This window comes from Rhinoderma darwinii, chromosome 5 (assembly GCF_050947455.1).
Source record: "Rhinoderma darwinii isolate aRhiDar2 chromosome 5, aRhiDar2.hap1, whole genome shotgun sequence".
In the NCBI taxonomy this organism is placed as follows: Eukaryota; Metazoa; Chordata; class Amphibia; order Anura; family Rhinodermatidae; genus Rhinoderma; species Rhinoderma darwinii.
This window is the reverse complement of record NC_134691.1, coordinates 167,361,023-167,387,973: the sequence shown is the minus strand read 5'-3', so window position 1 is coordinate 167,387,973 and position 26,951 is coordinate 167,361,023. Positions and strand designations below refer to the sequence as shown.

General features: G+C 40.4%; 1 protein-coding gene across 2 annotated transcripts in view; it reads left to right on the top strand.

Moving 5' to 3' along the window:
* The window catches only part of LOC142651717 (cadherin-6-like), a 283,558-nt gene that overhangs the window by 922 nt on the left and 255,685 nt on the right, over nt 1–26,951 (top strand). The window lies entirely within an intron of this gene.

Below are 26,951 nucleotides of genomic sequence, written 5' to 3'. Positions count from 1 at the left end.
ATATATATATATATATAATACATAGGCATGAACTCTGCACTTTTATGTATTTGATGCCTAAGTTTCAATTGAATATATATATATATATATATATATATATATATGTATAGAGAGAGATAATAGATAGGTATGAGATAGATAGATAGATATTAGATAGATAGATATTAGATAGATAGAAGTACCATAGATAGATAGATAGATAGATAGATAGATAGATAGACGTACCATAGATAGATAGATAGATAGATAGATAGACGTACCATAGATAGATAGAAGTACCATAGACAGATAGATAGATGGGGATGGAGAAAACCTCTTGACTTTCATGTAAGTTTGCATTGCCTGTGCCAGTCTGAAGAGAGTCAATGGTGGCAAAGTTGACGTGCAATCTCCAGCTCGGAATATTTGTCTCCCTATGGAAGAGGCGACATTTGTGAGATTTCTGCAATTACTGGATTTTTAGTTTGCGGCGTCCTTTGCTGTGGAAATTCCTCTCTCTACTTGTGTGACCTCCTTGGAAAGAATAATAGTGTTTTGCTATTGGAGAATAAGGGAAGCAGTCACATAATAGAGTGACAGGCAGAAGGAAAGAGCAATTATACTTGGATTTGGCAAGAAGCATCTACTAGAATGTACAATACAATAAAGGAGCCGGTATCACCGCTGTACCTGTGAACATTACCGGCTGCCTCGTACCGGCCACATGAAAGCCTCACTAGACAGATAGACTTTCACTGCCGCCTGGATTCTCCCAGCACTCGGCTTTGTGCACTAATACTAGATAATGACATTAATTTGATTTGCACCCCTCACTGCACATACTTCTACGGTGCGGGGGAAGAGAAGTCATATCTGTGCCAATTGGGTTACTCTAACAATGCGTGCCAGCTTTATATATTCACGTGAAAAATAGGACAAAAAGGCAAGAAAGGCAAAATAAAGAGTCAAAGCTGTGCCCTGGTTAAGTTTAATAGATTCTGTGCTGTCTGGAAACATTAAGCCCCTTCGGTATATGCCCAGCCTTACCGCATAATGCTTTACACGTATGGCGCGGAAAGGGCACTGCAAACAATAACTATTGATTCAAGTGGCATGCGATCCATACTTTGTAGGGCAATACTCGTACACGCAGCACTGGGACTCGCTGCTTTCATTTTTCTGTTTTCTTTAAGAAACGGGTGCGCTTCCATGTCTCCGGGGAACGCTCCGTCCCCCTGGGTTCTCCAGGAAAACCAATTTGGAGCCATCAGCGCAGTCACATCCATACATGCCCGGGAACAAATTGACATATGCAGTATTTTCTCTCGTCTGCAGACGAGATTCATGTGATAGAAGGAATAAAGTGCCTGCAGATATTGTGGATTGTGCTTCGCTTTTATTGTGAGCGACGTAAAACCTAAAAGGTGATTAAGAGGATTAGGTAAAAAATAAAAAAATAATAGTCATTAAGAACTTAGTCAAAGTGGATTTCTCACTGAAAGTGACTGGAGTTCCTCCCACACGGCTCCTATGGGACCCAACTAATGTTCCAGTCTGATTTCTCTTTGAAGCAAATGCCTATTCCCTTGGGAAATGTGATTCTCCTCTCTATGCTCCGAGTCTGTTCCCATCAAAGGAGACCCTTTCATTTATTTGACTGCCTTGGATGTGGGTTACTTCTAATTATGCCAGGACATGAGGTTTTCAGCAGCGTCTATTCGCAGAATGTGTTTACTAGGCACTCGCACAGTATTCTGAAGTTATCGGAATTTTTTATTAGTCAAACATTGGAGAGCGTATTGAGATGCTGGAGCAGCTATGTGTACGTTCACACTGCTGTCCGGCTGCACACGGCATATACGAGACCATTAGTCCCTTAATCACAGGCCAAAGTGGGACACTTTCTCTTTTTTTTAGCTTTTTTGTTTTTTTCGCAGTTCAAAAGGAGCCTTATCAGAACATGGGCTGCTAAACTGGCAGGAGGCCAAATGAGTGAAATAGAAAGCTTTCAGAAATTAAACAGCTAGAGCTTGAAATGCTGTTAGTTTGCCATTTACACTTTCCTATTTCTTTGCACTATTCAAGGGAAAACATGTGGCCGTATTAGAATTAGGCAGAAAGTTCTGCATGGTGAATCAATATTCTTGCTGATTAAATGCAGGATTTGCTTCGCTATTGAACGGCAACTGAAATGTGTTCCAGCGCAGATAAAATTCTGAGGGGGGGGGGGTGGTGGGGGGGTTCTTTATTTACTTCTTGCTTAGTCATGACACTTTATTCTACCAGGTTTACAATAGCCTTAGAAATGGTAATAGGTGAATGTGTGACATTAGTACATGTGAACATGTATCATACTAATGTATTCTGATGCCAACTGCACACACAGCCAGGAAATGTAAGAAAAGAGCTGACACACAATATATGCCGCCTTGTTACGTATTGTGCAGCGTCTCAATGTCTCCGGTCAGGTCAACCATTTTATCTATTACAGATAATGCCTCCTTTTTTATTTTCAGATCTGCTTTAGTCTGTGCTCTCTGGGTTGCAGATTGAAGTATAATGTATTTATTGCTCTTGTGGCACCAGGGGCAAAGCCAGATGCTATACTTTCCCTTGCCCTGTTACCTGATCTTTCCCTCTCTGTACAAGTAGCTTTGATCTATTTACCTTTCAGAACTATATAATCTTGCCATGTGATCTAGTTGCCTATGACATTGGGATGAGTTGTGTGCTCCGGTCATTGGTACAGCAAATATATTCAACCATAGCAGCTGCTAACAAGGAAAAAACAAATCTTCTTTGTGAAGGTAGAAATGCGCTAAAGGGTCATGGCGTGACTAATTTTACTCTGTAATAGGTGGCTTGTTCATCATACAAGATAAGGACCGTTGGCCACTATGACAAGATCATCTGCTCAAGCATGCTAGTTCTGTTATCTGAGTGTAATGTTTATGGCTGGCAGCAGCCGGTGACCAGAATGCCTGCCACTCCAACAACATTTTATTTAGTGCAATAGATGCTTTGCCTCAGAAAGTCACATTAGTCTATGCTAAATTTTGTAAGGAATGTTCATATGTTTGAAGGTGAAACTAGAGGTGAGTGGGAAATCGACCCCGTCGCTGGTAATGGTTTGCTTTCAATTCAGTACTTCTACAATGACTGCAGAGACTGATTAATCATGATCGGGGTGGATCAGTTCCTAGTAGCTGGTAAAATACAGATTTGTAACGGTGGGTTCACACATCACAGTCAAAATGTGTTTTGGTTTTGTTGCCGCAACCGTGGAAAAATTATGCCATTTCACAGCGATTTAGTGAAAATCGTGGCAAACCGGTAGGGTTTTGGTGCGGTCGCTGCAAAATAAAAAACACATTTTGACCGCAACGTGCGAAACCAGCCGAATGGGGAGTGCATTTCAACCAACTACATCTGGAATCGAACTGATAGAAAGTAGTCATTTGAGGTTAGGATGTAGCACTCTCCTCCCACCATTCTAGATTTCTTGTATCTGTGCCCGGGTGAGAGCAATGTTCATTACTTTAAAACCAATTTGATGTAAAGTGGTCAGCCCAACATAAAGGAGCTTATTTATATTCTGCTGGTAATATAGGTCAATCTAATGTAAAGCTATGAATGTTTCTTGATAGAATAAACCGTTTCAATGCCCTCATCGGAAAAAAAACAGTGGTGTTATTGCATATGCCATGTGTTATTGTATTTTTCTGAATTTATTTGGATGCTGTTTTTTTTCTATCAGTACACAGACAACAGCAGGTTTGGATTAAAAGAAAGATATTACTCTTGTTTTAAGGATTTATACAGGTTTGGCACGAGTATCCGTGTTCTGAGCAGTTTTTCTCCCTTTTCTCCAATCACAAGGCCCTGTTCTGCCTTTCTGTTTTAAAGAATGATACCCTTACAATACTTTGTTAGACTCTCATAATAATAATTTGCATTCCATTATTGGTCCATGGTTGTGGTGAAATAGACAGTCAGAAGGGTTGAAGAGACAAATACATAATTGTACTATGTCATAAAAATTACTAAAAACCCTTCAGGAGTTGCTGAGGGCCCAGGCTACACATTATTTGTCATGTTGGATCACATATTGGCCACCATTATTTATAGTGTTGGTTCATATTTGGGTTATCTGGTATTCTGAGTCCATATAATATGATCTGGTTCATCTGTGTACATAATTGCCAACAGTCCTGAATTTGCCAGGACTGTCCCAAATTTACAAAGACAGTCCCGGCAGATTACTGTCCCGGGACTTGTCCCGGCAAATGCTACATTCAATTGTCTCTGCATCCTCAGGACACAGATACAATTGAATACTATGGCAGAGCAGGAAACTATCCGCTTCCTGCTATGCCATTCACTCCTCCTGGAGTGCCGGAATCCCCGGCCAAAGCGTTGCCGACACCCTGGCCGGGGATTCCGCGCATAGACAGAGCCCCTGACTTCACTGTCCATATAAGGGCAGTGACATCAGGGGCACCTCCTGCAGCGGAATTACCGGCCAGAGCATTGCCAATTCTCCGGCCTAGGATTCTGCTCATAGAGGGATCCCCTGACGTCACCGTCCATATATGGGCAGAGATGTCAGGGGCTCCTCCTGGAGCGCCGGATATCCCCGGCCAAAGCGTTACCAACAGCGTGGCTCGGAATTTCCGCATATAAGGACAGTGACGTCAGGGGCATCTCCTGCAGTGGAATCCCCCACCAGATCTGTGGCAATAGTCTGGCTGGGGATACCCCTCCTAGAGGGAGCAACAAAAGCTCTAACTACAGGGTAGGGGGTGGGGTGGCACTATCCACAGGGGGTGTATGTGGCACTATCTACAGGGAGGTGTGTGTGGCATCATCTGCAGTGGGTTGTGTGGCATCATCTACAGGGGGGCTGTGTGGCATCATCTACAGGGAGGCTGTGTGACATCATCTACAGAGGGGCTATGTGGCATTATCTACTGGGGGTTGTGTGGCATTATCTACAAGGGAGTCTGTGTGGCATTATCTACAAGGGGGTCTGTGTGGCATTATCTACAAGGAGGTCTGTGTGGCATTATCTACAAGGGGGTCTGTGTGGCATCATCTACAGGGGGCTGTGTGGCTCTATCTACAGGAAACTGTGTGGCTCTATCTACAGTGGGGCTGTGTTGCACTATTTACAGGGGGCTGTGTGGCACTATCTACAGAGGGCACTGTGGTATTATCTACAGGGGGCATATGGCACGATCTACAGTGCGCACTGTGGCATTATCTACAGGAAGCAGTGCGTGGCAATATATCTACAGGGAGCACTATCTACTGGGAGACAGTGTGGAGCACCATCTACAAGGGGCACTGAGTGTGGCACTGTCTACGCTGGTTTTTAGGGTATGTGCACACGATGAGAGGCTTTTACGGCTGAAATGACAGACTGTTTTCAGGAGAAAATAGCTGCCTCGTTTCAGCCGTAATTCCTCCTCCTCGCATTTTGCGAGGCTTCTCTGACAGCCGTAAATCTTGAGCTGTGCTTCATTGAGTTCAATGAAGTACGGCTCAAATTACGTCTGAAAGAAGTGTCCTGCACTTCTTTTGACGAGGCTGTATTTTTACGCGTCGTCGTTTGACAGCTGTCAAACGACGACGCGTAAATGACAGGTCGTCTGCACAGTACGTCGGCAAACCCATTCAGATGAATGGGCAGATGTTTGCCGACGTATTGTAGCCCTATTTTCAGGCGTAAATCGAGGCATAATACGCCTCGTTTACTTCTGAAAATAGGTCGTGTGAAACCAGCCTAACACTGCCAGTAGTGGTCAGCACATATCGCCTAGCCCTGGTAATAAAGTGAGACATTTTTGTTCATTTATTTGTATGTAGAAATTCTGGAAAGAAAGCCACGCCCACTACCCACACCCATAAGAATACCACACCCATTAGATACACCCATTAAAGACGCCACACCCTAAGTGTCCCTGGAAAAAAAAATGTTGGCAACTATGTGTATATTACAAGGTCAACCTATTGTTTTTAATGGGTGCCGTATAATGCTTTATTCTATTAGTCACGGTTGTATCCCCTGATTGTTTAGTGTCCCAGATTCTTCCATTATCAATTTTTCTCTCATTATCACAATTTATAATCTGTCTAATTTTATAAGAGCATCTTGCAAATCTGACAGCAGAATACAGGCTGTGATATGTCTTTGCAGTATCAGACACAGGCTTTTTTTAAAGGCTCTGGACACCTTTTGAGGGCATTTTTTTTTTTTTTTAAATAAATAGATTAGTCAGTGTGTTTGATGTAACTTTGGAATTAGTGTTTATGAAAAAATCATTTTACTTTTGGAGATACAGCTGCTCTGTATTCTCCATACAGAACAGCGATATTGCTTGTTTTACACTGAATCCGTCAGTCCCGCGGATCTGACGGGTTCAGTGTCACGGGACATGCTGGATCTACCTGTAATCCATCACATCTAAGTTATGAGGATATGCCTGTAATCGATCACATGTAAGTTATGAACTTAGATGTGACCGTTTACAGGTGGATCCTGCATGTCACAGACACGCAGGACCCGCCAATACTGAACCTGTCAGGTCCGCGGGACCTAATGCAGTGTATTATCAAAGCCATCCAAAGATCGCATAGTGAAGTCCCCTAGTGAGACTAAAAAAAAGTTTCATAAAATTTAAAAACCCACTTATTCTCTTAACAAAATACTTTATTATGAAAAAAAAGTAAAAAGTTACACATATTTGGTATCGCCGCGTTCGTAACAACCCCAACTATAAGACTATTGCATTATTTTACCCGCGCTGTGAACGCCGTAAAAAATAGGATAAACAACAGTGGCAGAATCGCTATTTTCTGTTCATCCTACCTTCAAATTTTTTTTATAAAAAGTTAGCAAAATGTCGCATGTACTCCAAATTGGTACCAATAACAACTACAAGTTGTCCCGTAAGGAAAAAGCCCTCATACAACTACAGCGGTAGAAAAATAAAAAAGTTATGGCTCTTAACCCCTAAATGACCGCCGATACGCCTTTTCACGGCAGTCATTAAGGAGCTATATTCTAGGCCGTCGCCCTTTCACGGCTGCCTAATCAACGACCTGCATGGGTGTCCCGTGCAGGCTGGACCCGGGGCTCGGCTGTCTGATGACAGCCGGGCTCCTGCTCTAACGGTAGCGATCAAAGTTTACTTAAATCGCGGCCCTTTAACCCCTCAAATGCCACGGTCATTAACGACCGCTGCATTTGAGTTGTTTATAGAGGGAGGGAGCACCCTCTCTCACCCATCGGCGGCTCGCAAATGCAATTGCGGGTATCCGATGGGGTATCATGACAGCTGGGGGCCTAACAAAGGCCCCCAGGTCTGCCCTGGCTATACATCTATTAGGACGTGCCAGTTTTATACTGACAGGCAATAATGCTCTGGTATACGATGTATACCAAAGCATTATATCTGCGATCTTGAGATAACATAGTGAAGTCCCCTAGTGGAAGTGAAAAAATAATTAATGTGAAATAATAATGTATAAAAAGGTACTCATTAAAAAAAAAACATTTTTTCCCATAAAAAATGGCTTTATTTAGTAAAATTGGAAAAATAAAATAAAAACGACACATATATGGTATCCCCGCAATCGTAATAACTCAATAAAGTTAGAATATTATTTAAACCGCAAGGTGAACGCCATAAAAAAAAAAGAAAAAAAACAACTGAAAATTTGCAAGTCCCCCCCCCCCCCAAAATAATAAAGATTAATCAATAAATCCCATGTTTCCCAAAATGGTAGAAATGAAGTCCCTCAAAAAATAAGCCCTCATATGGCGACATTGACGGAAAAATAACAAAGTTTTGGCTCTTGGAAAGCGGCGATGCAAAATAAAATAATTTTAGTTCAAAAGTGTTTTTATTCTGCAAAAGTAGAAAAACATAAAAAAACTATAGATATTTGGTATCGTTGTAATAGAATAGAGGTAGCATGTTATTTACACCGCACAGTAAACGGCCTAAATGTAAAATACACAGAACAATGGCTAAATTGTTGTTTGTTTTTTATATCCCCCCGCAAAAAAAGTTAATAAAAAAAATCTATATACCCCAAAACGGTGCCATTGAAAAACACAACTCATCCCGCATAAAAGTCCTCATGCAGCCATGTCCACGTGAAAAGAAAAAAAGTTATAGCACTTTAAATGTGACGATAATAAAACAAAAAAAATTGCTTGGTCATTAGGGCCCTGAATGCATGCAGGGGGAAGGGGTTAAAATATGGCGACACAAAAAGAAATCATTTTGAAAAATTGTGAAAAATGTACTGGGTAAAAATAGTAAAACATAAAAAACCTATATAAATATGGTATCGCCGCAATCGTAACGACCCGCTGAATATAGTTATTATGTTATACCATGGAGTAAACGGCGTAAATTTAAGATGCAAAAAAGTATGGTGAAATTTATGAGTTTTTTTTAGACTACCTCAAAATAAAGTCAATAAAAAGTTAATCAATAAATTATATGAACCCCATAAATGGTGCTATTAAAAAATACAACTTGTCCCTCAAACAAGTCCTCATACAGCTATGTCAACGAAAAAATAAAAACGTTATAGCTCTTTGAATGCGATGATGGAAAAATGTAAAAAAAAATTGCTCGGACATTAAGGTTTAAAATACCTGGTAGGGGTTCCAGTATTTCAATCTGCTGCGATATTCTTGCTTTTAAGGGCATGTTCACACGTGGCGGAGTCTTTCCGCTGCAAATGTTGCTGCAGATTTGGGGCAATTACGCAATGAATCTGCACCAATATTTGCATATTTGACAGGTAATTCAGACGTTGCAGATATCACAGCGGACTTGCCACAGATTTCAGTTTTTGCATTGCAAAGGCTGAAATCCGCAGTGAAATTCCGCTTCTTCTCTGCAACAGACAGTGCATGCTGCGGAGGGAAAATTCCGCACCGCAGCCTATGGTCCGCAGCAGAGTTTTCCGCAATGTCTGAACTAACTTGCCTCAAAATGTATTGAAACAAATGTAAAAAACGGCTGCTGGAGAATTCCAAAGCAATTCCGCCACGTCGGGCCATGCCCTAAAGATACCGGAATCCCCAACAGAAATCTGATTGACCACAATATAAATGAATGGTGCCTGTCAGGAATCTTTGGGTTTAGTTTGAAAATGGATCTAGCATAGCTGTCATTATTAACACCATGACACTAATGTGAACAAAGCCTGAAAATAGCCTGGGTCTGCTGAAGGGCTTACAAGGGTAAGCGAGGGCATTTGATGCCCTTTGTCTTTCCACTCCATATTTAAAGGGATCCACAGAGGTAGCAAATATTCTGATAATAGGAGTATAATAGTATTTATGCAATTCCCAACAAATAAACACATTAACATTTCCTGATCACTAAAGCAACATTCATATGGCCATATTTTCTGATCTGTTTCGTTTGCATATCTTTTGCTATATTTATTATTTATTTGGGTCCGTTTTAATTTTTTGCAAAAGTATATATGGAGTGAAAAAACAGCCATGTGAATGCTCCCGAATATACAGTACCCTAAGGGGGAGATCACACAGAGTTTTTTGGCTAGTTTTTTGATGCGGAAACTGCGCCGCAAAATGCGCCAAAAAACGTCCGAAAATGCCTCCCAATGGCCGCGGGTGAAAAACGCTGCGAAGATCGGCGTGCAGGCAGAGGAAAATCTGCCTCAAAATTCCAAGCGGAATTTTGAGGCAGATATTCCGCCTTCAAAAAACTCTGTGTGAACCCAGCCTTATACTGCCAAGGAGGTTCAATAAAACAGGAGCAACATTCATCTTAAGGGTATGTTCACACGCAGTGGTTTCAGACGTTAATCGGGCGTTTTATGCCTCGAATTACGCCTGAAAAAACGCCCCTAATACGCCTACAAACATCTGCCCATTGCTTTCAATGGGAATTACGATGTTCTGTTCCCACGAGCCTTTATTTTACGCGTAGCTGTCAAAATACGGCGCGTAAAATGACGGCTCGTCAAAAGAAGTGCATGTCACTTCTTGGGACGTTTTTGGAGGCGTTTATCATTGACTCCATTGAAACAGCTCCAAAAACGGCCATACAAAAAACGAGAGAAGTTACAAAAACGTCTGAAAATCAACAGCTCCGTATTTTCAGACGTTTTTGCTCACTGCGTGTGAACATACCCTGAGGAATATATACAACATCTCCCACCCTTAATTCCTATCTTGTCTATATCATGATTGGGACAAACCTCTTATTGCCATGGGCCCTGGGCATTGAGTCTTAAAGACCTTATTCTAACCTCCCACTGTGTCAACCTCGCAATAGCACCTTGTGACTTTCTTCCTTAACAGCAAACCAAGTGACATGAAGAAAAAATCATTTACAGAAAGTAAATGAAAATGTGCATGATCCTAACAATATTTCTATCTTTCTTTCACAAGCAAGCAACAGGAAGCTTATGTTATACTATAAGCAATAGCAGCATGCCAAGATGCCATGCCTGGAACTTTATTTCTACAACTCCTCAGACTAATGCTACCTACCGTTTTTAGATTTTATTTTTTTGTGTCAGTTGTGTGAAATCGACATTTATTTTTCATGAATTGTCTCGGAAACATAGAACACCCACACTAAACCATCAGCACCTTTAGCGCCACCCTGTGGAGATCACCGTCCTCTTGGATTCTGTATCACATCCACGTGCTACAAGCTACATGGTAAATGAACGTCTACATACAATATTAAGCGCCATCATATTTTTGACACTCATCAAGTTGTAGGTGCCAGCTTTACCTATTACAAAGATGTGCTATGTGTAGTAATAGAACAATGGATGGAGTGCGTTCTACACTCTGCTACCAGTAACTGGAAAACATTGTGCTTATATTAGGCTACAAATTGCTTTTGTGAAATGGTCATCAATCGTTTTCTACCTTCCTGTAAGCATTATTTCTATCAATTCATCTAACTGTGACAAAAATAAATCTTACATAAAAATGGCACACATTTATAAAAAGTGTTGACAGGTTTTTTTTGTCTGTGGGAATGGCGCAAAATGCATCAGTCATGTGCTATAGTCACAGAAATGACTCATCAACATGTATAAATGTGGTACCGGTGTTATACCTATTACACAAATCTATCATTGAGGTCTAGGACATACAGCATAGGACATAAAGCAGAGCGGTAACATATGCATCAAATAAAGTATGTGAACATTTCCTTCACACGTAGATGCTACAGCAGAATACACCTAGTATATTTATTTGTGGAATAATGAGCAAAATGACAATTTAAAGTGGTTCTCTCTTTTTGTAATGAAGCTGGCAAGCGCCCAACTGTTTACCGCGGGTACAACTTCTGAAACCCCTGGTGATCAGATGTCATCGCCTGGGGAATTTGTGGCCAGATGTTCATTAGAGCTATGAATAAAAGGAATGGCTGTCCATATAACACAAGTATGGGCCCACCAGAGCAGGATATATTGACATGTAGTGGCTCTCCGCTCCAACTCATAGAGATTTAGTGAATAAAAAGAAAAGATATTCCTCTGTATGCGTCAATGGAGGCATCCAATTGGTCTCCTTCTCTTACCCTCCTTTATATGGATGTGGATCAGGAAAGGGTTTAAGCCACATCCCTGCTCTGTCAGAAATGTAGGTACAGATGTAGCAATCTTTAACTTGGCAATTAACGTGCTAAATACACTGTGCCAAGAAATTTTAACTTGAGTTTTTCAATGGCTTTTTTTGTATCAAGTGACAAATTATCAGTTATCCGGGTCAAGTTAAAGATTGCTACATATGTAGGGAAAGCTAAGGCCTCATGCACACACATCACCGTCTTCACGGCCTCTTTTGATGGGTCCGTGAACCCGTTTTAGCGGCCGTGTGATTTCCAAGTGCACTCCGTGTTTTCGTGCGCCGAGCATGGTACTGTCCAGGGTGCTGAAAGAGTTAATGGGCTGCACTGATCGCCGGTAACTCTTTCAGCACCCTGGACAGTACATGCTCGGTGCGCGGAAAATACAATTTTAATGTAATAAAAATATAAATAATAATAAGTTCATACTTACATTCCTCCTGTCCGGCCTCCAGCGATGACGTTCAATCCATGTCGCCGCTGCAGCCAATCACAGGCTGTAGTGGCGGTCAGGATGACGTCAGAAGGCCGGCCTCCAGGGATGACGCTTCATCCCACGTGACCGCCTCTGCAGCCAATCACAGGCTGCAGCGGCCTCTGCAGCCAATCACAGGCAGCAGCGGCCTCAGCAGCCAATCACAGGCTGCCGCGTCACAAAAGAAGGTCGGACTGGAGGAAGAAGAGGGACTCGTCTCCAAGACAACGACCGGGTACGTATGAAATGCTTTTTATTTTATTTTTAATCAGCAGCCTCTTTTCTCTATCAGTTATTGATAGAGACAAGTGGCTGCCGATTAGTGTAATATTTTTCTAATGTTTTTCTGCCCGGCCGGCGGTTGCTAGGCAACGGCTCCATCACACACGGACGGCACACGGATGCCTTCCGTGTGCCTTCAGTTTTTTTGACGGCCCCATTGACTTGCATGGGCCTCACGGTCACGGAATCCCGGACCAAAGTAGGACACTCTCTACTTTGGATCGGAACGGAGCAACGGACCGTCAAAAAAACTGTAGTGTGCATGGCCCCATTGAAATTAATGGGTTCAGGGTGCTATCAGTGACAAAAACGGCTAGCACCCTGAAGGAAAAAAACTGAAGTGTGCATGAGGCCTAAGAACTTCTTCATTGAAGATTCTCTAATCAAAAACGGAGGAGTCTGGGAGACTTGCCAACTGAAAATAGGCATTTATCCTCTTTTCATAATTTATTTAATTTCTCAGCACCGTTACATCATTACATCACTTTTATTGGTAAAAATGAATTGTGTGAATATTTGGACAATAAATATACAACCAGTGGTGTATGCAGAATTTCATCAAGGGGTAGGGCGGTCACAGTCATACATAAACACTCACTTATATACGTACAAACAAACATACATATGTACATACACACCTATACACAGTGGCATACATACTGTACACAGTGCCAGATTTGCCCATGTTTTTCCCTTTTCTTTTCTAATCTGTTTGGTGCACAGTTGGGAGCAAAATAAATATTTAACAAAAAAGTGTTAACATCAAAGATATATCAAAAATCATTTCCAGAACTGATGCTAAACAGAGCAAGGGGAAATGCAAAGTATTCCATAACTTGCATAGGTTGCTCCAAACCCTTGTAAACATAGAGTAGAAATGTATGAGATGTGCTTACATTACGTGTGTTAGGGTGCGCAGTACAGCTCTCTTCTGATAAGAAATCCTGCTAATATTTACATACAGCAAGACCACCTAAGGAAATGTTTATACAGAGCTGCTGGCCAGGAATTAATATTATGGACACTATGCTATGTTTATACAGAGATAAGTTTGAAGCTTTTCTTACAGCTTGTACAGCTTCTTCATTCTTTTTTTATTGCTTGGGACTTTATCCCAACTCTGATTGTAATTCAAATATTGCAGTTTAAAAAATACGAAAAAAAGTCGCTAAGAATAAAGACAGGCTGTTGTACTCCTTAACATCACCTACACACCCGAGATCTTACTGCTTGGTCAAGGATGATATATAAAGCTGAAAAACCAAGTAGTAGTCCGATACAGGCATGTATTGAATATGTATGTTTATGACACTAGCATTCTCGGGTACATGTATTGCTAGCAAAGAAAATGTTGCCAGCCCATATTCCCTTATTACATATTGGACCCACGGCTTTGCATTGGACTATGGCCTCAAACAGATATTCTAATGATTCAAGAGACAGAGTATAATCTTCATGCAATCCCTTGAACATCAGCTAGGATAGTATCAAGTGCAAGTATGAACAAAAATGTAATCGATGTAAACAATAAAGAGGCTGCAGTGCTCGCACCAGCACCGTGGCCCCTTTAAAAAGCTGATTAGCGGGGGTGCCGAGTGTCAGGCCCCCACCGATCTAATGCTAATGGTTCATCCTAGAAATAGGCCATCAATATTAAAAATCCCGGATAACTCCTTTATTATTTATTGCAGGTCTAATAGATTTAATAAATGCAGATTGTTTTAGATTGCATAGATTGCATGTGATGTAAAAGTGACAACCATACTTATGAGCCAGAAAGCCGTAGGAGTCCTCTACATTATAAGTGTATTTTCATCTATTTAATGGTTATGGTAGTTTAGGATGGTTTATGTAGGTGACATAGTCTAAGAATACTGGTGTATTTGACTAAAAAAAATATTTTTTTTTGTTTGCATTTTTCCCCATTTTATTGCATCTTTTATGTTAATATCTAGGATGTTGGTAAATGTTCATTAAAAAACAAACAAACCTGATGTACAAATCTATCCCAAAGGTGGACCCTCTGAGTTAGACCTTCTAGCAGGTTTAACGCACCATGGCCAAAACACCACTGACCCTTTTTCCACCATGTTGTAAACACAGATGTGACAGTTCTGTAACAGAAATGAGAGCATTTTTTTTTCTGCAAATAATATCAACGGTCTATGCTTGATGAAAAGAAAAAGTCAGCTTTTATTTCCGCTGAATGAATGTGCAGCATTGCATAAAGATTGGAGTGATTTCCCCATTGGCAGTTGGGGCAGGCTGTTGGGCTTATTGTTGCTTGATGATATGTTTTTATGGGTCTGTGTTCTTAAAGTAGAAAAATCTTTACACAGACTTTTTATTTATATCCCGAACTGGCTGAGTCTTTTATGAGATGATTCTACCATTTCCTCTCAGTTCTGTGTTGCTGTCTGGTTGAATTTCTTATCTTAAAGTTTTCAGCAGCTGCAGTATTTGCAAAACAGCTTGGAAATTTTGGCTACTACAAACATAAAGTAAAAAAAAAAAAAAAGTGGCAAAGCAAGCTCATAGCCATCTGATGTCTTGTCCCAGCAGATCTACCTTGTGAATTACTTGGAGGCATTGCCAATAACTGAGCGCTAAGCTTCAAGACGATTCTAATGCAAGTTAAATTGACTTGACGTGCTGTTAACAATTAGATATTACAGATGGTATTTGAAGAAAGGAAAGTTATACTTAAGTTTTTTTATTTTCAAGTAAATGGAAACATGATTGATTAATTAAGAAATAATGAATCAATATGATTGTTTAGCCATGATATTAGCACTTCGTTCTTCATTAAGTAGTTCCTATGAATTGATCTCATTATTTCATAAAAATGTTGTGTTTAACTTATTTTAGAGCGCCATTCTACTATCCAAAATGATTATGCTCCTTGAAGAAGATTCTCAAACTGTTAAACATATTGTTTTATTATTGTTATTATTATCATACTAATGTTTTGAGATATAAAGGTTTTTACATGAAACATCCGTGCATTTTTGATTTGTTTTGTGTCCCGTAAACGATGCACATTTTACTTGATAAATGGCAAAGGTCCCACTTATGCATCAGTCAGGATGACACTTCAGGTAGAAACTGGTAAGCTCCCTGTGTATATATATATATATATATATATATATATATATATATATATATATATATCTCTCTCACACCCCCAAAGCATCCATAACTGCCCTTGAATCATAGTATGCACTTATGAAGAAGTGTACTGAAAGACATGGTACAAAACATACCAGAATCCTGCACCCTTTAGCACACCCCAGCACCCTTCAATAGACCCTAGAACAAAGACCCTATCAGTTGCAGAACACAGCACACAGACCCCATTGGCACACAGACCCCATCAGCACACAAAGGAGATTTATTATGCGATTTGCACCAGTTTTCTGTGGGATAAAAGTAGCATATTTTGGCACACGCTTGTTTTGTAACTTTTTCTTATTTTGCGCCGCTCCGGACACGTTTCTTAAAGCAAATTTTAGGGGACAATAATTTATGCCTGAAATTGGCGTAAATGATAGTGGAAATCACAGCAGGCTTCTGTTTATAGGGAAGAAGTGCCATGTAGAAATTGAGGGTGTGGTACAAGAAACTGGCAGTGTACATCGTACAGATGCTATTGTATAATACTTACATGCTATCCCGATGTACAAGCCAGAGGGGAACGTTCCTAAAATTACAAGAGTTGGTGATAAAGACCCTAATATTTTGGACCAGGAAGGAGAGGGCCAAAGCACATCTTCCGGAAGTGAGGCCATCCGTATTGTACCAGGGTAACATTTCACACGAAAGAAGGAAAAGAGCCATGCAGAATGTGTTCCAAGAGGTGGGTTAAGAAAGAGCATTATTTAGCAATGTGACACTTGCCCTCCAAAACCAGGCTTTTGTATAAAAGAAAGATTTTTTTAAAAATTTATTACACATCCCTTGTTGAATATTTTTTTTTATTTACTTGAACCTCCTTTTTTTTTTTTTTTTACGTTGATGTACTCCCCACAGTTAACATACAGTATATCCCCCTATTATAAACTAAGATACAGTACAGACCCCCGAAATTATAACATTTCACAGCATACCCCTGGATGGATGTTTTTCTTATTATTCCACATTAGAGCCTGTAAAAATATAAAACAGAGCCTGAAAATTATGCCAAAACAAATTAGGCCATAAAATCGTAATTTTGGAAAATGTGTGTGGGTTCAGTGGGACCTTGGTTCTGGAAGCTGCTGTGTGACAGATTTTGGAAAGAGAGGCATTGAGACTCTTCTATGTCAGTAGGTTGGAAAGAAGGGGATGGGAGGGCCCCGGAGTGACCGGTGCTCACCAGATATGGAGGGAAGGAAGACGCTCAGAGTAGCTCGTACGGACGCTGTTGCATTTCAGAACCGAGCAGTGAGAGGAGCTTCCTATGGATGCGGGGACTCCCAGTGTGATTCCCAAAAAGTTGTTTGTCACAAATGTCAACTGTTCACTGGCATTTTGTCACTCTTTGCAAATATCTATACTTGGAGGGGTGAAGATGGCAACAACTTCTTGGTTAGGGTGATCAGTATTCAAGAGTGCAGCTGGACAGGCGAGATTAGGTTCAACATACTGAGATACGACTGCGTCTGTTCGGGCCTGTGCAATCCAAAATGGCTTGGGTTGAATTCACCAATTTGTATACAAGTGGTAAATTCAAAGCGTGCAATTTGGCTAGCATATAGAGGCTTACTTTTTATTGATATGTTGTGCTAAGGCTCTGTTCACATCACGTCTGAGCCTTCCATCAGATGTATATGTTGGCTGGCGAATAACTCACAACTTTCTCGGATACATCTGGAGATCCTGAAGTTGATGCGTGTCTATTTTCTGTACAGGCAGCAGTTTCAGATGCACACACCTACTCTGCCTTCACCGCCTCGTATGTGCACTTAGTTGGTAAAGCCACTGTTTATATTAACACGTAATTGGGATATGGATAGTGCAGTGAGCCAGCTGTCAGGCTGGTTGTCCCCTTCTCCCCTCACTATCTCTCTTGACTGATAGTAGCAGCAGGCTGATTGGCTGGCTCCTTGCTCTCAGAGAGATTCCATTGAGACCCCACGTACTGTGTAGACTGAAGCAGCCGTGTGAGCAGCAGAACTGTATGTGCAAGCAGTTCCTTCAGCACTGTCCCTGGCATTCTACTGCTGGTCGTGGTGTGTCCCCTCTTGTTAAAAATGGTTCTACTACTTTACCACTGCTCTTAGAACTGGGACTGGAATTAGATTTAATTCTATACTGTGCAGCCAGTGGTGACAGGGGGGTCTCCTGTCATTGCTGTGGTACAGGTGATAGTGGGATATTGTCGGCCGGTATGATGGCAGGTATGTGCTTTACTACCTGATGTATGCAGCAGGAGCTCAGCTTAAAGTACTGTTTAGTGAAGGTGTTGGGTTCACAGCAACAGGTTCAGCTGTGATGTATAGTCCCAGCTTTTATACCAGCCAGGGTGGTTAGCACCTGTAAAGTAGTTCTTCAGGAGATGCTAAACTCTGCATTGCTTTTCTTTTGCTTCATCTGTTGTTGAATTAAAAAACACATCCAAAAATCCATACCACCTAAGATCCTGGGGCTTGTGGTACCTTAGAAGATGCCTTGCTTTTTTGTTTCTTCTCCAACTATTGTGAGACTACAAGTTATAACATTCAAACCAGCCAGGGTTTCTATGCTACAATATGTTTTATCTGTTGTGGGATTCATTGGACTATAAGTCTCAGTATGCAATTCCCATCAGTGTTGCTGAGGCTTGAAGTTCCATGCATCCAAACCGTCCCGGATGCATCGGGACAGTCCCTTCCTATACCCCTGCCCTAAACGAACCTAGCTCACCCAAGGGTGGGGGCATATGCCTAGACTTTTCGGTTGTTTGGGAATCCAAAAACTCCGGGAGCCCCGATGGTGTGTATCTATCTGCTCTGACGAAACCACAGAACAAGTCTGTTTTTTTTCCTGTAGTCTTGTGAGAGGAGACTAAGAAAGAATGACGGTGGCTGTTAAAAGAGTGAGCCGGTTGTGGGCAACCATTGGGTACCCATACCCACTGACTAAAAATATGCAGGGCAATTAGCAGGTGAACTGGGACTTCGACATTTCCTTGAACAGGGAGGTCAGTGCTGCAACCTGTCAAACTGCACAATATAGAATGTATTGTAGGTTAGTGCAGTTTGACAGGTTGCCGCTCTGATCGCCCTCTTCAGGGGTATGTGGGAGTACCAGTTTCCCTGGCATGCTAAAAACCTCTGCAGAGGTAATGGAAGCAGTAATATTAAGATTTGTATAAGTCATCCTGAACCTCATGTAATAATAATAATAATCATCATCATAATAATTTAATGCAGATTATAATTATTCCATGATTATCAGGGTGATCTACGTAATAAAAAAAAATATTACACAAAGTTAGGGCTCATAAGTACAGAGCCATACAGACTCTGTCAGACTTCACGTGTACAGAAATATTCTCCTCTAGAAGCAATGCTGAAAATATCTCATACAAGGTCTGATAGAACATGCCACAATTTCCTACTGTTTTCTATTGTGTCTGATTTGTGCTGAATCTGACTTTGTATGTTTTTGATCCTAAAAATGAAGTGGCTATAGAGCAGTTTTAGTGCTGTAGCCTCTTCACAGGTTTTCCCTGCATAGTGACACTAGATTGGGCAGAATTGGGCATGCATGGAATTGCTGCATTGGTTCTCTCTCCTTTCATTCTTTGAAACTTGGGAAGTATGCCTAACGTATAAATCCGACAGAAGGCTCCGACGTATGCCACTGTATAGGCAGCTGAAGTCGGAAGGGGAAGTATGGAGTGGGCTCAAGGACTCCAGTATTACAACTGACACCCTACACTAACAGCCGGGATCGATAATTGGGATCCTGGCCGTTGCACCACTTAGATCCTGCGATCAATGACTACCGTGGAATCTAAACCCCCTCTGTCACCCTTTCGCTCCTTGAAGAAGTTTTTCAAACTGTTAAACATATTGTTTCTTTTGCTGTTATTAATGTAGTAATGTTTTGAGATGTAATGGCCATTGTAGGTTCTTAGATTAAACAGATCTATACATTTTTGTATTTGACATATGTGAGTCGTTTTGTGTCCAGTAAACCAGTGATCCCCAACCACCGGGCCGCGGATCATTTGGTACCGGGCTGCGGTATCTGGTATCCGCCCCGGTGGCCCCAAACTGTGATGCAGTTTTTCGTCCGGAATGTTCGCAGCGGAAAACTGCTGAGCATTTAGCCGGCCTGCTAGCAGGCCGGCCTCCTGGTATGACGTTTCATCCCAGGAGACCGCTGCAGCCTGTGATTGGGTGCAGCGGCAGTCACATGGGATGAAACATCCCACGAGGCCGGCCCTCTGACGTAATCCAGGCCGGCCTTCTGGGATGTTTCATCCCATGTGACCGCCGCTGCTGCGGTCACATGCGATGAAACATCATCCCAGGAGGCCAGCTTGGAGGAAGGACACAGACTTCTGGGTAAGTATACGTTGTTCTTTTCGAGGTTGCGTTTTTGCGGTGGAATTGCTGAATAAACGCAACAACTGCTATTTGTTGCGGGTTTTACCTCCCATTGAATTCAATGGGGGAAATCCCGCAACAAGTAAGCAGCGTTTACGCAAATACAATGGACACCGCGTGTCAATTTCTGAGCAGTTCTTCCACTCATTATTTGTGTAGCATGTGGATGAGATTTGTTTTATCTCAACCATATTGCTGCTACTGTATTATGCTCCGGATTTTCCGCAAAAAATTCCATTGTGGAAAATCTGCAGTATTTATGCAACGTGTGAACTGACCCTAATCCACCCCACTCGGCTATCTTAGGACTACATATCAATGCCTTCATCTCAATAGTGTTTCAGTGCCTCCACCTGAGTTTTGTTAGGAGCTTGTGAGGGCTTGTCTCTTCTGTCAGGGATTGACTCCGGAAGCCCCCACCCAGCTTGATACACACTTGATACACACTTGATACACTATGAAGCTATGTACTAACAGAGAAAGGTAACATGAAACCAGGAGACTATTTAATATTTAGATTTTGGTTTAGGTAAAGTTACAACCTGGTTGTGCGTAACAAGCAAAGGTAAGGGAATATAGCATTTAAAGCACAAATGTGGTAGTACACAATTCTCTCCCCCTGACAGTTGGATACAACCACCTAGGACATCCAGATAGGAGTAATGGTAACAAACGTACAAAATATTAATAGTGTGACCACATTAATATAATAAACTCTGATGGATGACTGCTCATTCTCACATACCCAGCCACCGCACGCTTTCTACCAATCTACTTATATGTATGTGCACACTCTAAATACATGCAATAAACAATATATTATGCTACTGTCTGTTTATCAATATTTGGGGCCCCGTTGCCGCGGATGTTGACAATCATAGGTGCACTTAATAACAAGGGAAGGATTTGTAATTTGAACATTAGGTGAAGTAGTATGTCTTGCTTAACCCCTTGAGGACCAAGCTCATTTTGGCCTTCAGGACCAGACCCATTTTTTCAAATCTGACGTGTCACTATGTGGTAATAACTTGGGTATGCTTTTACCTATCAAAGCGATTCTAAGATTGTTTTCTCATGACTTATTGTACTTTATGATAGTGGAAAAATTTGGTCGATAAATTCAATATTTATTTGTGAAAAACTCCAAAATTTTGTGAAAGATTGCAAAAATTAGCATTTTTCTAAATTTAAATGTATCTGCTTTTAAGACATAAAGTAATACCACACAAAATTGTTGCTAATTAACATCCCCCATATGTCTACTTTAGTTTGGCATCGTTTTTTGAACATCCTTTTATTTTTCTAGGATATTACAAGGCTTAGAACTTTAGCAGCAATTTCTCACATTTTCAAGAAAATTTCAAAAGGCTATTTTTACATGGGCCAGTTCAGTTGTGTACATAGCCTTTATTGGATTAAGAAGTGTACTTTGTCATTGTTTGCTTAATATTCGGACATTAGTGCATTGTATCTGAGCCGCTGTACTATGTATCAGAATAGAGCTCAGCTTAATGCAGCCTATGCTGTAAAATGTGTCTGAAAGGCTATATACACTTTTGTAGGCAATTTTATTTTGTTGATTCTATGTTTTATGTGTTTAAAAGCGTTTTTTTATATTAACTTCTATTAAAAGATTTATTTTGTTTTTACGATACAGCTTCTATGTATTCTCTATACATAGAAACTGTATCATTCGCAGTTAACCGATCTCATCAACTTAAATGTGATCAATATTATGGTGATCCTGGGTATTAGAGACACACAGGACCTTCTCTCAGCCATGTTGAAGTGGCCCTGTCCAGTTTGTTAAACCTTAAAGGAAAAATGCTGTTTAGCCCTACCTGGCCCTATATGGAAAAGTAATGCCCCTCCCCCATCTACTAAATCAACCAGTTAACTAAATGCATTTTACAATTGGGCTCAATTTCACTGGCGACAACCAGGCATGATTACTGCCAGACCTGTTGAATCTTAACATCAGTTGAACCTGTCTAGCAATGTGAAGGTGGCTAGAAGGTCTCAAAAAGCGGCACATAATGCCCTGTTCTATAGAGATTCAAATACATTACCAGTCTGGAAAGGGATACAAAGCAATTGCATGGGCACTGGGACTCCAGCGAGCCACAGTGAGAACCATTATTCACAAAATGGAGAAAACTTGGAGCAATAGTGAACCTTCCTTGGAGTGAATTTCACAAAGACTCATTCAGGAGGTCATACAAGAACTTGAGCGTCTAAAGACCTGCAGGCATCACTTTCGCCAGTTGAGGTCAATCTACACGATTCCACAACAAGAAAGACAGTGGGCAGTCGTACACTCAAATTCTTGGGACACATTTCTGGAACAATGGGCTCTTTGGTCAATTACATGTCATCTGGGACTCCCCCCCCCCCCCACACACTTAGTATGCTTCTTAACTTGTGCCCATGGATACTTATTTAGATACATTTCACTCTCCTAATTCACAGTGAGTGACCCCCTACCAATTGAATAGACTCCTATAGTTTAGTCGGGAACATGAATCAGAGTTACATCGAGCACTTGATGTTTACACTAATTGCTGTACTTATTGACACTCCTTCTGGAATGCAATACGTTAGATTAATTATATTGTAACTGTTTCATGTACTTATCCGCAGCCATAAATTTTTGTTCCTGTTTATGTTCTATAATCTTGGCATGCTACACATCTTGCCAAGTTACTAAGTTGTGACTTTTTAAGTTATGCTGAAAAAGAACTGTGATTGTATATTCTGCTTCTGATAAAACAAGCGGAAGCATTGTTCCTATGTGATATTCCTTGTTGACTACTATGTACATGTTTCTTTTTATTATTAAAACTTTGATAAAAATATAAATTTAAGAAAGACAGTGGGCAAAAATATCATCCATGGAAGAGTTGCAAGGTGAAAACCACTGCTCTCCAAAAAGAACACAGAGGCTCATATTTGCCAAAAAAAAACCATACAAATGGCCACCAACACTTTTGGGATAATAATCTGTGGACTGATGACATAGCTTTACATCAACTGTAACAAAACCTAACACCACATTCCACTATAAAACATCAAACCAACAGTCAATTGTGGTGGTAGCGTGATGGTCTTTGGCTGCTTTGCCTCTGCAAGACCTGGACGACTTTTGCTGGAACCATGAATTCTGCTCTATATCAGAAAATCCTGAAGGATGATGACCGCCTGTCAGTTTGTGACCTAATGCTCAAGCGTAGTTGGATCGTACAGAAGGAGGATCCGAATTACTCAAGTCCACCTCTGAATGGCTCAAAAGGTACAAAATTAAAGACTTTTGACATAGGTTTTTTTTTTATTAGATACAATTGTGCAACAGTGTGATTGGTGCAACTTCCTAAATACATTTTATTAAAAATTATTTTTACTTTTTGAGATACAGCTGCCTTGTAATCTGTATACACAGCAGCTGTATCTAGTGCTGAAACCTGTATCTGTCAGGTCCACGGGACTGACGGGTTCAGTGTCAGTGGGTCCTGCTTGTTTCTGACACGCAGGATTGAGCTGCTATCGATCACATCTAAGTTCATAACTTGGAAGTGCTTGATTACAGGTGGATCCAGTGTGTCCCGCGGACCTGACAGATTCAGGTCTTAGCGAGTGATACAACTGCTCTGTATACAGAATATAAAGCAGCTGTATCTCAAAAAGTAAAGAGAATTTTTAATAAAATGTATTTAGGAAGCTGCAACAATCACACTGATGCACAATTTTATATATATATATATATATATATATATATATATATATGTGTGTATATATATATATATATATATGTAACAATTATGTCAAAGGTGTACATAGCCTTTAAGGTTTTGAAGTAGCCGAGTAAGGGTCCTGACTTGAATCCCGTTGAGATGCTTTGACAAGACTTTAAACTGCAGTTCATGCTTGAAAACCCTCTAATGTAGCTAGAATTAAAACATTTCTGCAAAGAAGGGTGGGCCAAAATTCTTCAGAGTGATGTTTAAGACCAACCAATTAGGTTTAGGGGGGCAATTACTTTTTGACATGGGGGATCTAGGGTTTGAATAAATCTTTATCCTCAATAAATGGAATGATCATTTAAAAGCTGCATTTTGTGTTTACTCGTGTTGTCTTTATCTTATATTAAAATTAATTGGATGATCTGAAACATTTAAATGTGACAAATTACCAAAAATAGAAGAAATCGGGTGGGGCAAATAGCACATTGATAAAGAAGCTGCTTTATCCAAGCATATTAATGGAAAGTTGAGAGGAAGGAAAAAGTATGGTAGAAAAAGGTGCACAAGCAACGAAGATAACCGCAGCCTTGAAAGGATTATCAAGAAAAGGCCATTTAAAAATCTGGGGGAGATTCACAAGGAGTGGACTGCGGCTGGAATCAGTGCTTCAAGAGCCACCACACACAGACTTATCTAGGAGAAGGGCTACAACTGTCACATTCATGGAGACAGAAGCGTCTTACCTGGGCGAAGGAGAAAAAGGACTGGTCTGTTGCTCAGTGGTCCAAAGTCCTGTTTTCAGATAAAAGTAAATTTTGCATTTCATTTGGAAATCTCGGTCCCAGAGACTGAAGGAAGAGTGGAGAGGCATCAATCCAAGTTGCTTGCGGTCCAGTGTGAAGTTTCCACAGTCAGTGATGGTTTGAGGAGCCATGTCATCTGCTGGTGTTGGTCCACTGTGTTCTATCAAGTCCAGAGACACAACGCAGCCGTCTACCAGGAAATTTTCGAGCACTTCATGCTTTCCTCTGCTGACAAGATTTATGGAGATGCTGATTTAATTTTCCGGCAGGACTTGGCACCTGCCCACACTGCCAAAGTACCAATACCTGGTTTAATAACCACAGTATCACTGTGCTCGATTGGCCAGCAAACTCGCCTGACCTAAGCCCCATAGAGAATCTATGGGGTATTGTCAAGAGGAAGATGAGAGCACCAGACCCAACAATGCAGACGAGCTGGCTGCTATCAAGGCAACCTGGGCTTCCATAACACCTCAGCAGTGCCACAGGCTGATCGCCTCCATGCCATGCCGCATTAATGCAGTAATTCATGCAAAAGGAGCCCCGACCAAGTATTGACGGCATATACTGTACATACTTTTCAGTAGGCCAACATTTCTGTATTAAAAATCTATTTTGAAATTCTCATTTTCTAAGAGACAAAATTTTGGGTTTTCATTAACTGTTAGCCATAATCATCAACATTAAAAGAAAAAAATGCTGCAAATAGATCACTTTGTGTGTAATGAATCTATATAATATATGAGTTTCATTATTTCAATTGAATTACTGAAATAAATTAACTCTTTGATAATATTCTAATTCATTGTGAAGGACTAGTGTATGTGTGTATATATATATATAAATACATGATGATTCTCGAATTTTAAAATAGAAAGTATATTTTTTTGTGGTATGTTATTCTAAAGTGTTGCTTCTTTTTAATTTTCTCTTTTATTTATAGATCTGGATAGATCTAGTCTGCTTTTTAGAAGTCTGCATAATCTATTATTAAGGGTTTATAGATGAAAAATGTCTCTCATATCACATTCCAGTGACTGCAATCTCTTGCTGGAAAAAAACATCTATCTTAGCTGACTTAATGTCCCAAAATGCACTCAAGTAACTACATATGAACACAGCTAAGAGTGTCTAAACAAAAAAAATCAAATCTGTAATGGGATATAAATACTGTGCCACAAAAAGTATTGCAGTACTAGAATGAATACCGGGATTGTTTTAGATACTATTTTTTTATTCAGATGACCTTGCCGACATTTGCCATTATTACTGTCAGATGACCTTACCAACCACAGCATCTAAGCCGTTCAAACAAGAGTGGCAGCCCCCTCAGACAGCTGCAATCGAGGGGTGCGAATGATAAATATGCCTTATAGTGGTTTTCTTAAAGTCAATATTTAAATTATATATAAATTCTATATAAATTAAATATAAAAAAAGTGATCAAAATGTCGTATGTACTCCAAAAGGATACCAATAAACTATAGCTCGCCTTTCAGAAAATAAGCCCTCACACTTCTTAATCGACAAAAAATGTTATTGGTCTTAGAATATGGCGACACAAAACACATTTCTGTAAAAGTAGTTAAACATAGAAAAATATATAAATTTGGTTTCGTTGTAATGGTATTAAACTGCAGAATAAAGTTATCATGTTGTTTTTATTGCACGGCGAACACCATAAGAACAAAATACAAAAAAATGAGGGAATCACTGTTTTTTCCCATTCCATCCCACGACAATTTTTTTTCTCCATTTTCTTAGTACATTATATCATACAATAATCAGTGCCATGAAAAACTACAACTCGTTTCACAAAAATTAAGCCCTCTACATCTACATCAATGGAAAATTTTAAAAAAGGTATTGGGTTTTGAAAGGCGGGGAGGAAATAACTAAAATGAAAATCTGAAAAATAGCTGCGACATAAAGGGGCTAACAGGTCCCTTCACTTACTGTGTGTGTGTGTGTGTGTGTGTGTGTGTGTGTGTGTGTGTGTGTGTGTGTATATATAACCACCTCTCTATTCAATTCAAATCAGAGAAAGGGCTCTTATCCCAATAATGCTTACTAATAAATAAGATAGCAAAAAAAAATAAGAAAGTAAACAAGGCAACTTAATATGTTGTATTTTTATAAAACAAGAATGTTTATCTTTAAAGTCTAAAGTTTAGATGTAACTCCACCTACAAAAAACTTTTGATACGTCATAGAAACATATCAGAAGATTTGATCAGTGGGGGTCCGAGTGCTGAGACCCCCAATTGTCTCTGAAAAGAATGTGCTCCTTCGCCTGTGATCAGCGCTTCTTGTTAGGCTGAATGCGGTTCACATAGTATGTCTATGAGCCCATCTTCAGCCTAACAAGTAGCGCTGAACACACTTTGAAGGTGCAGTGTTCTGGTTTGCATGGGCAGTGGCGTAGTTAGAACCGGGTATACGGGACT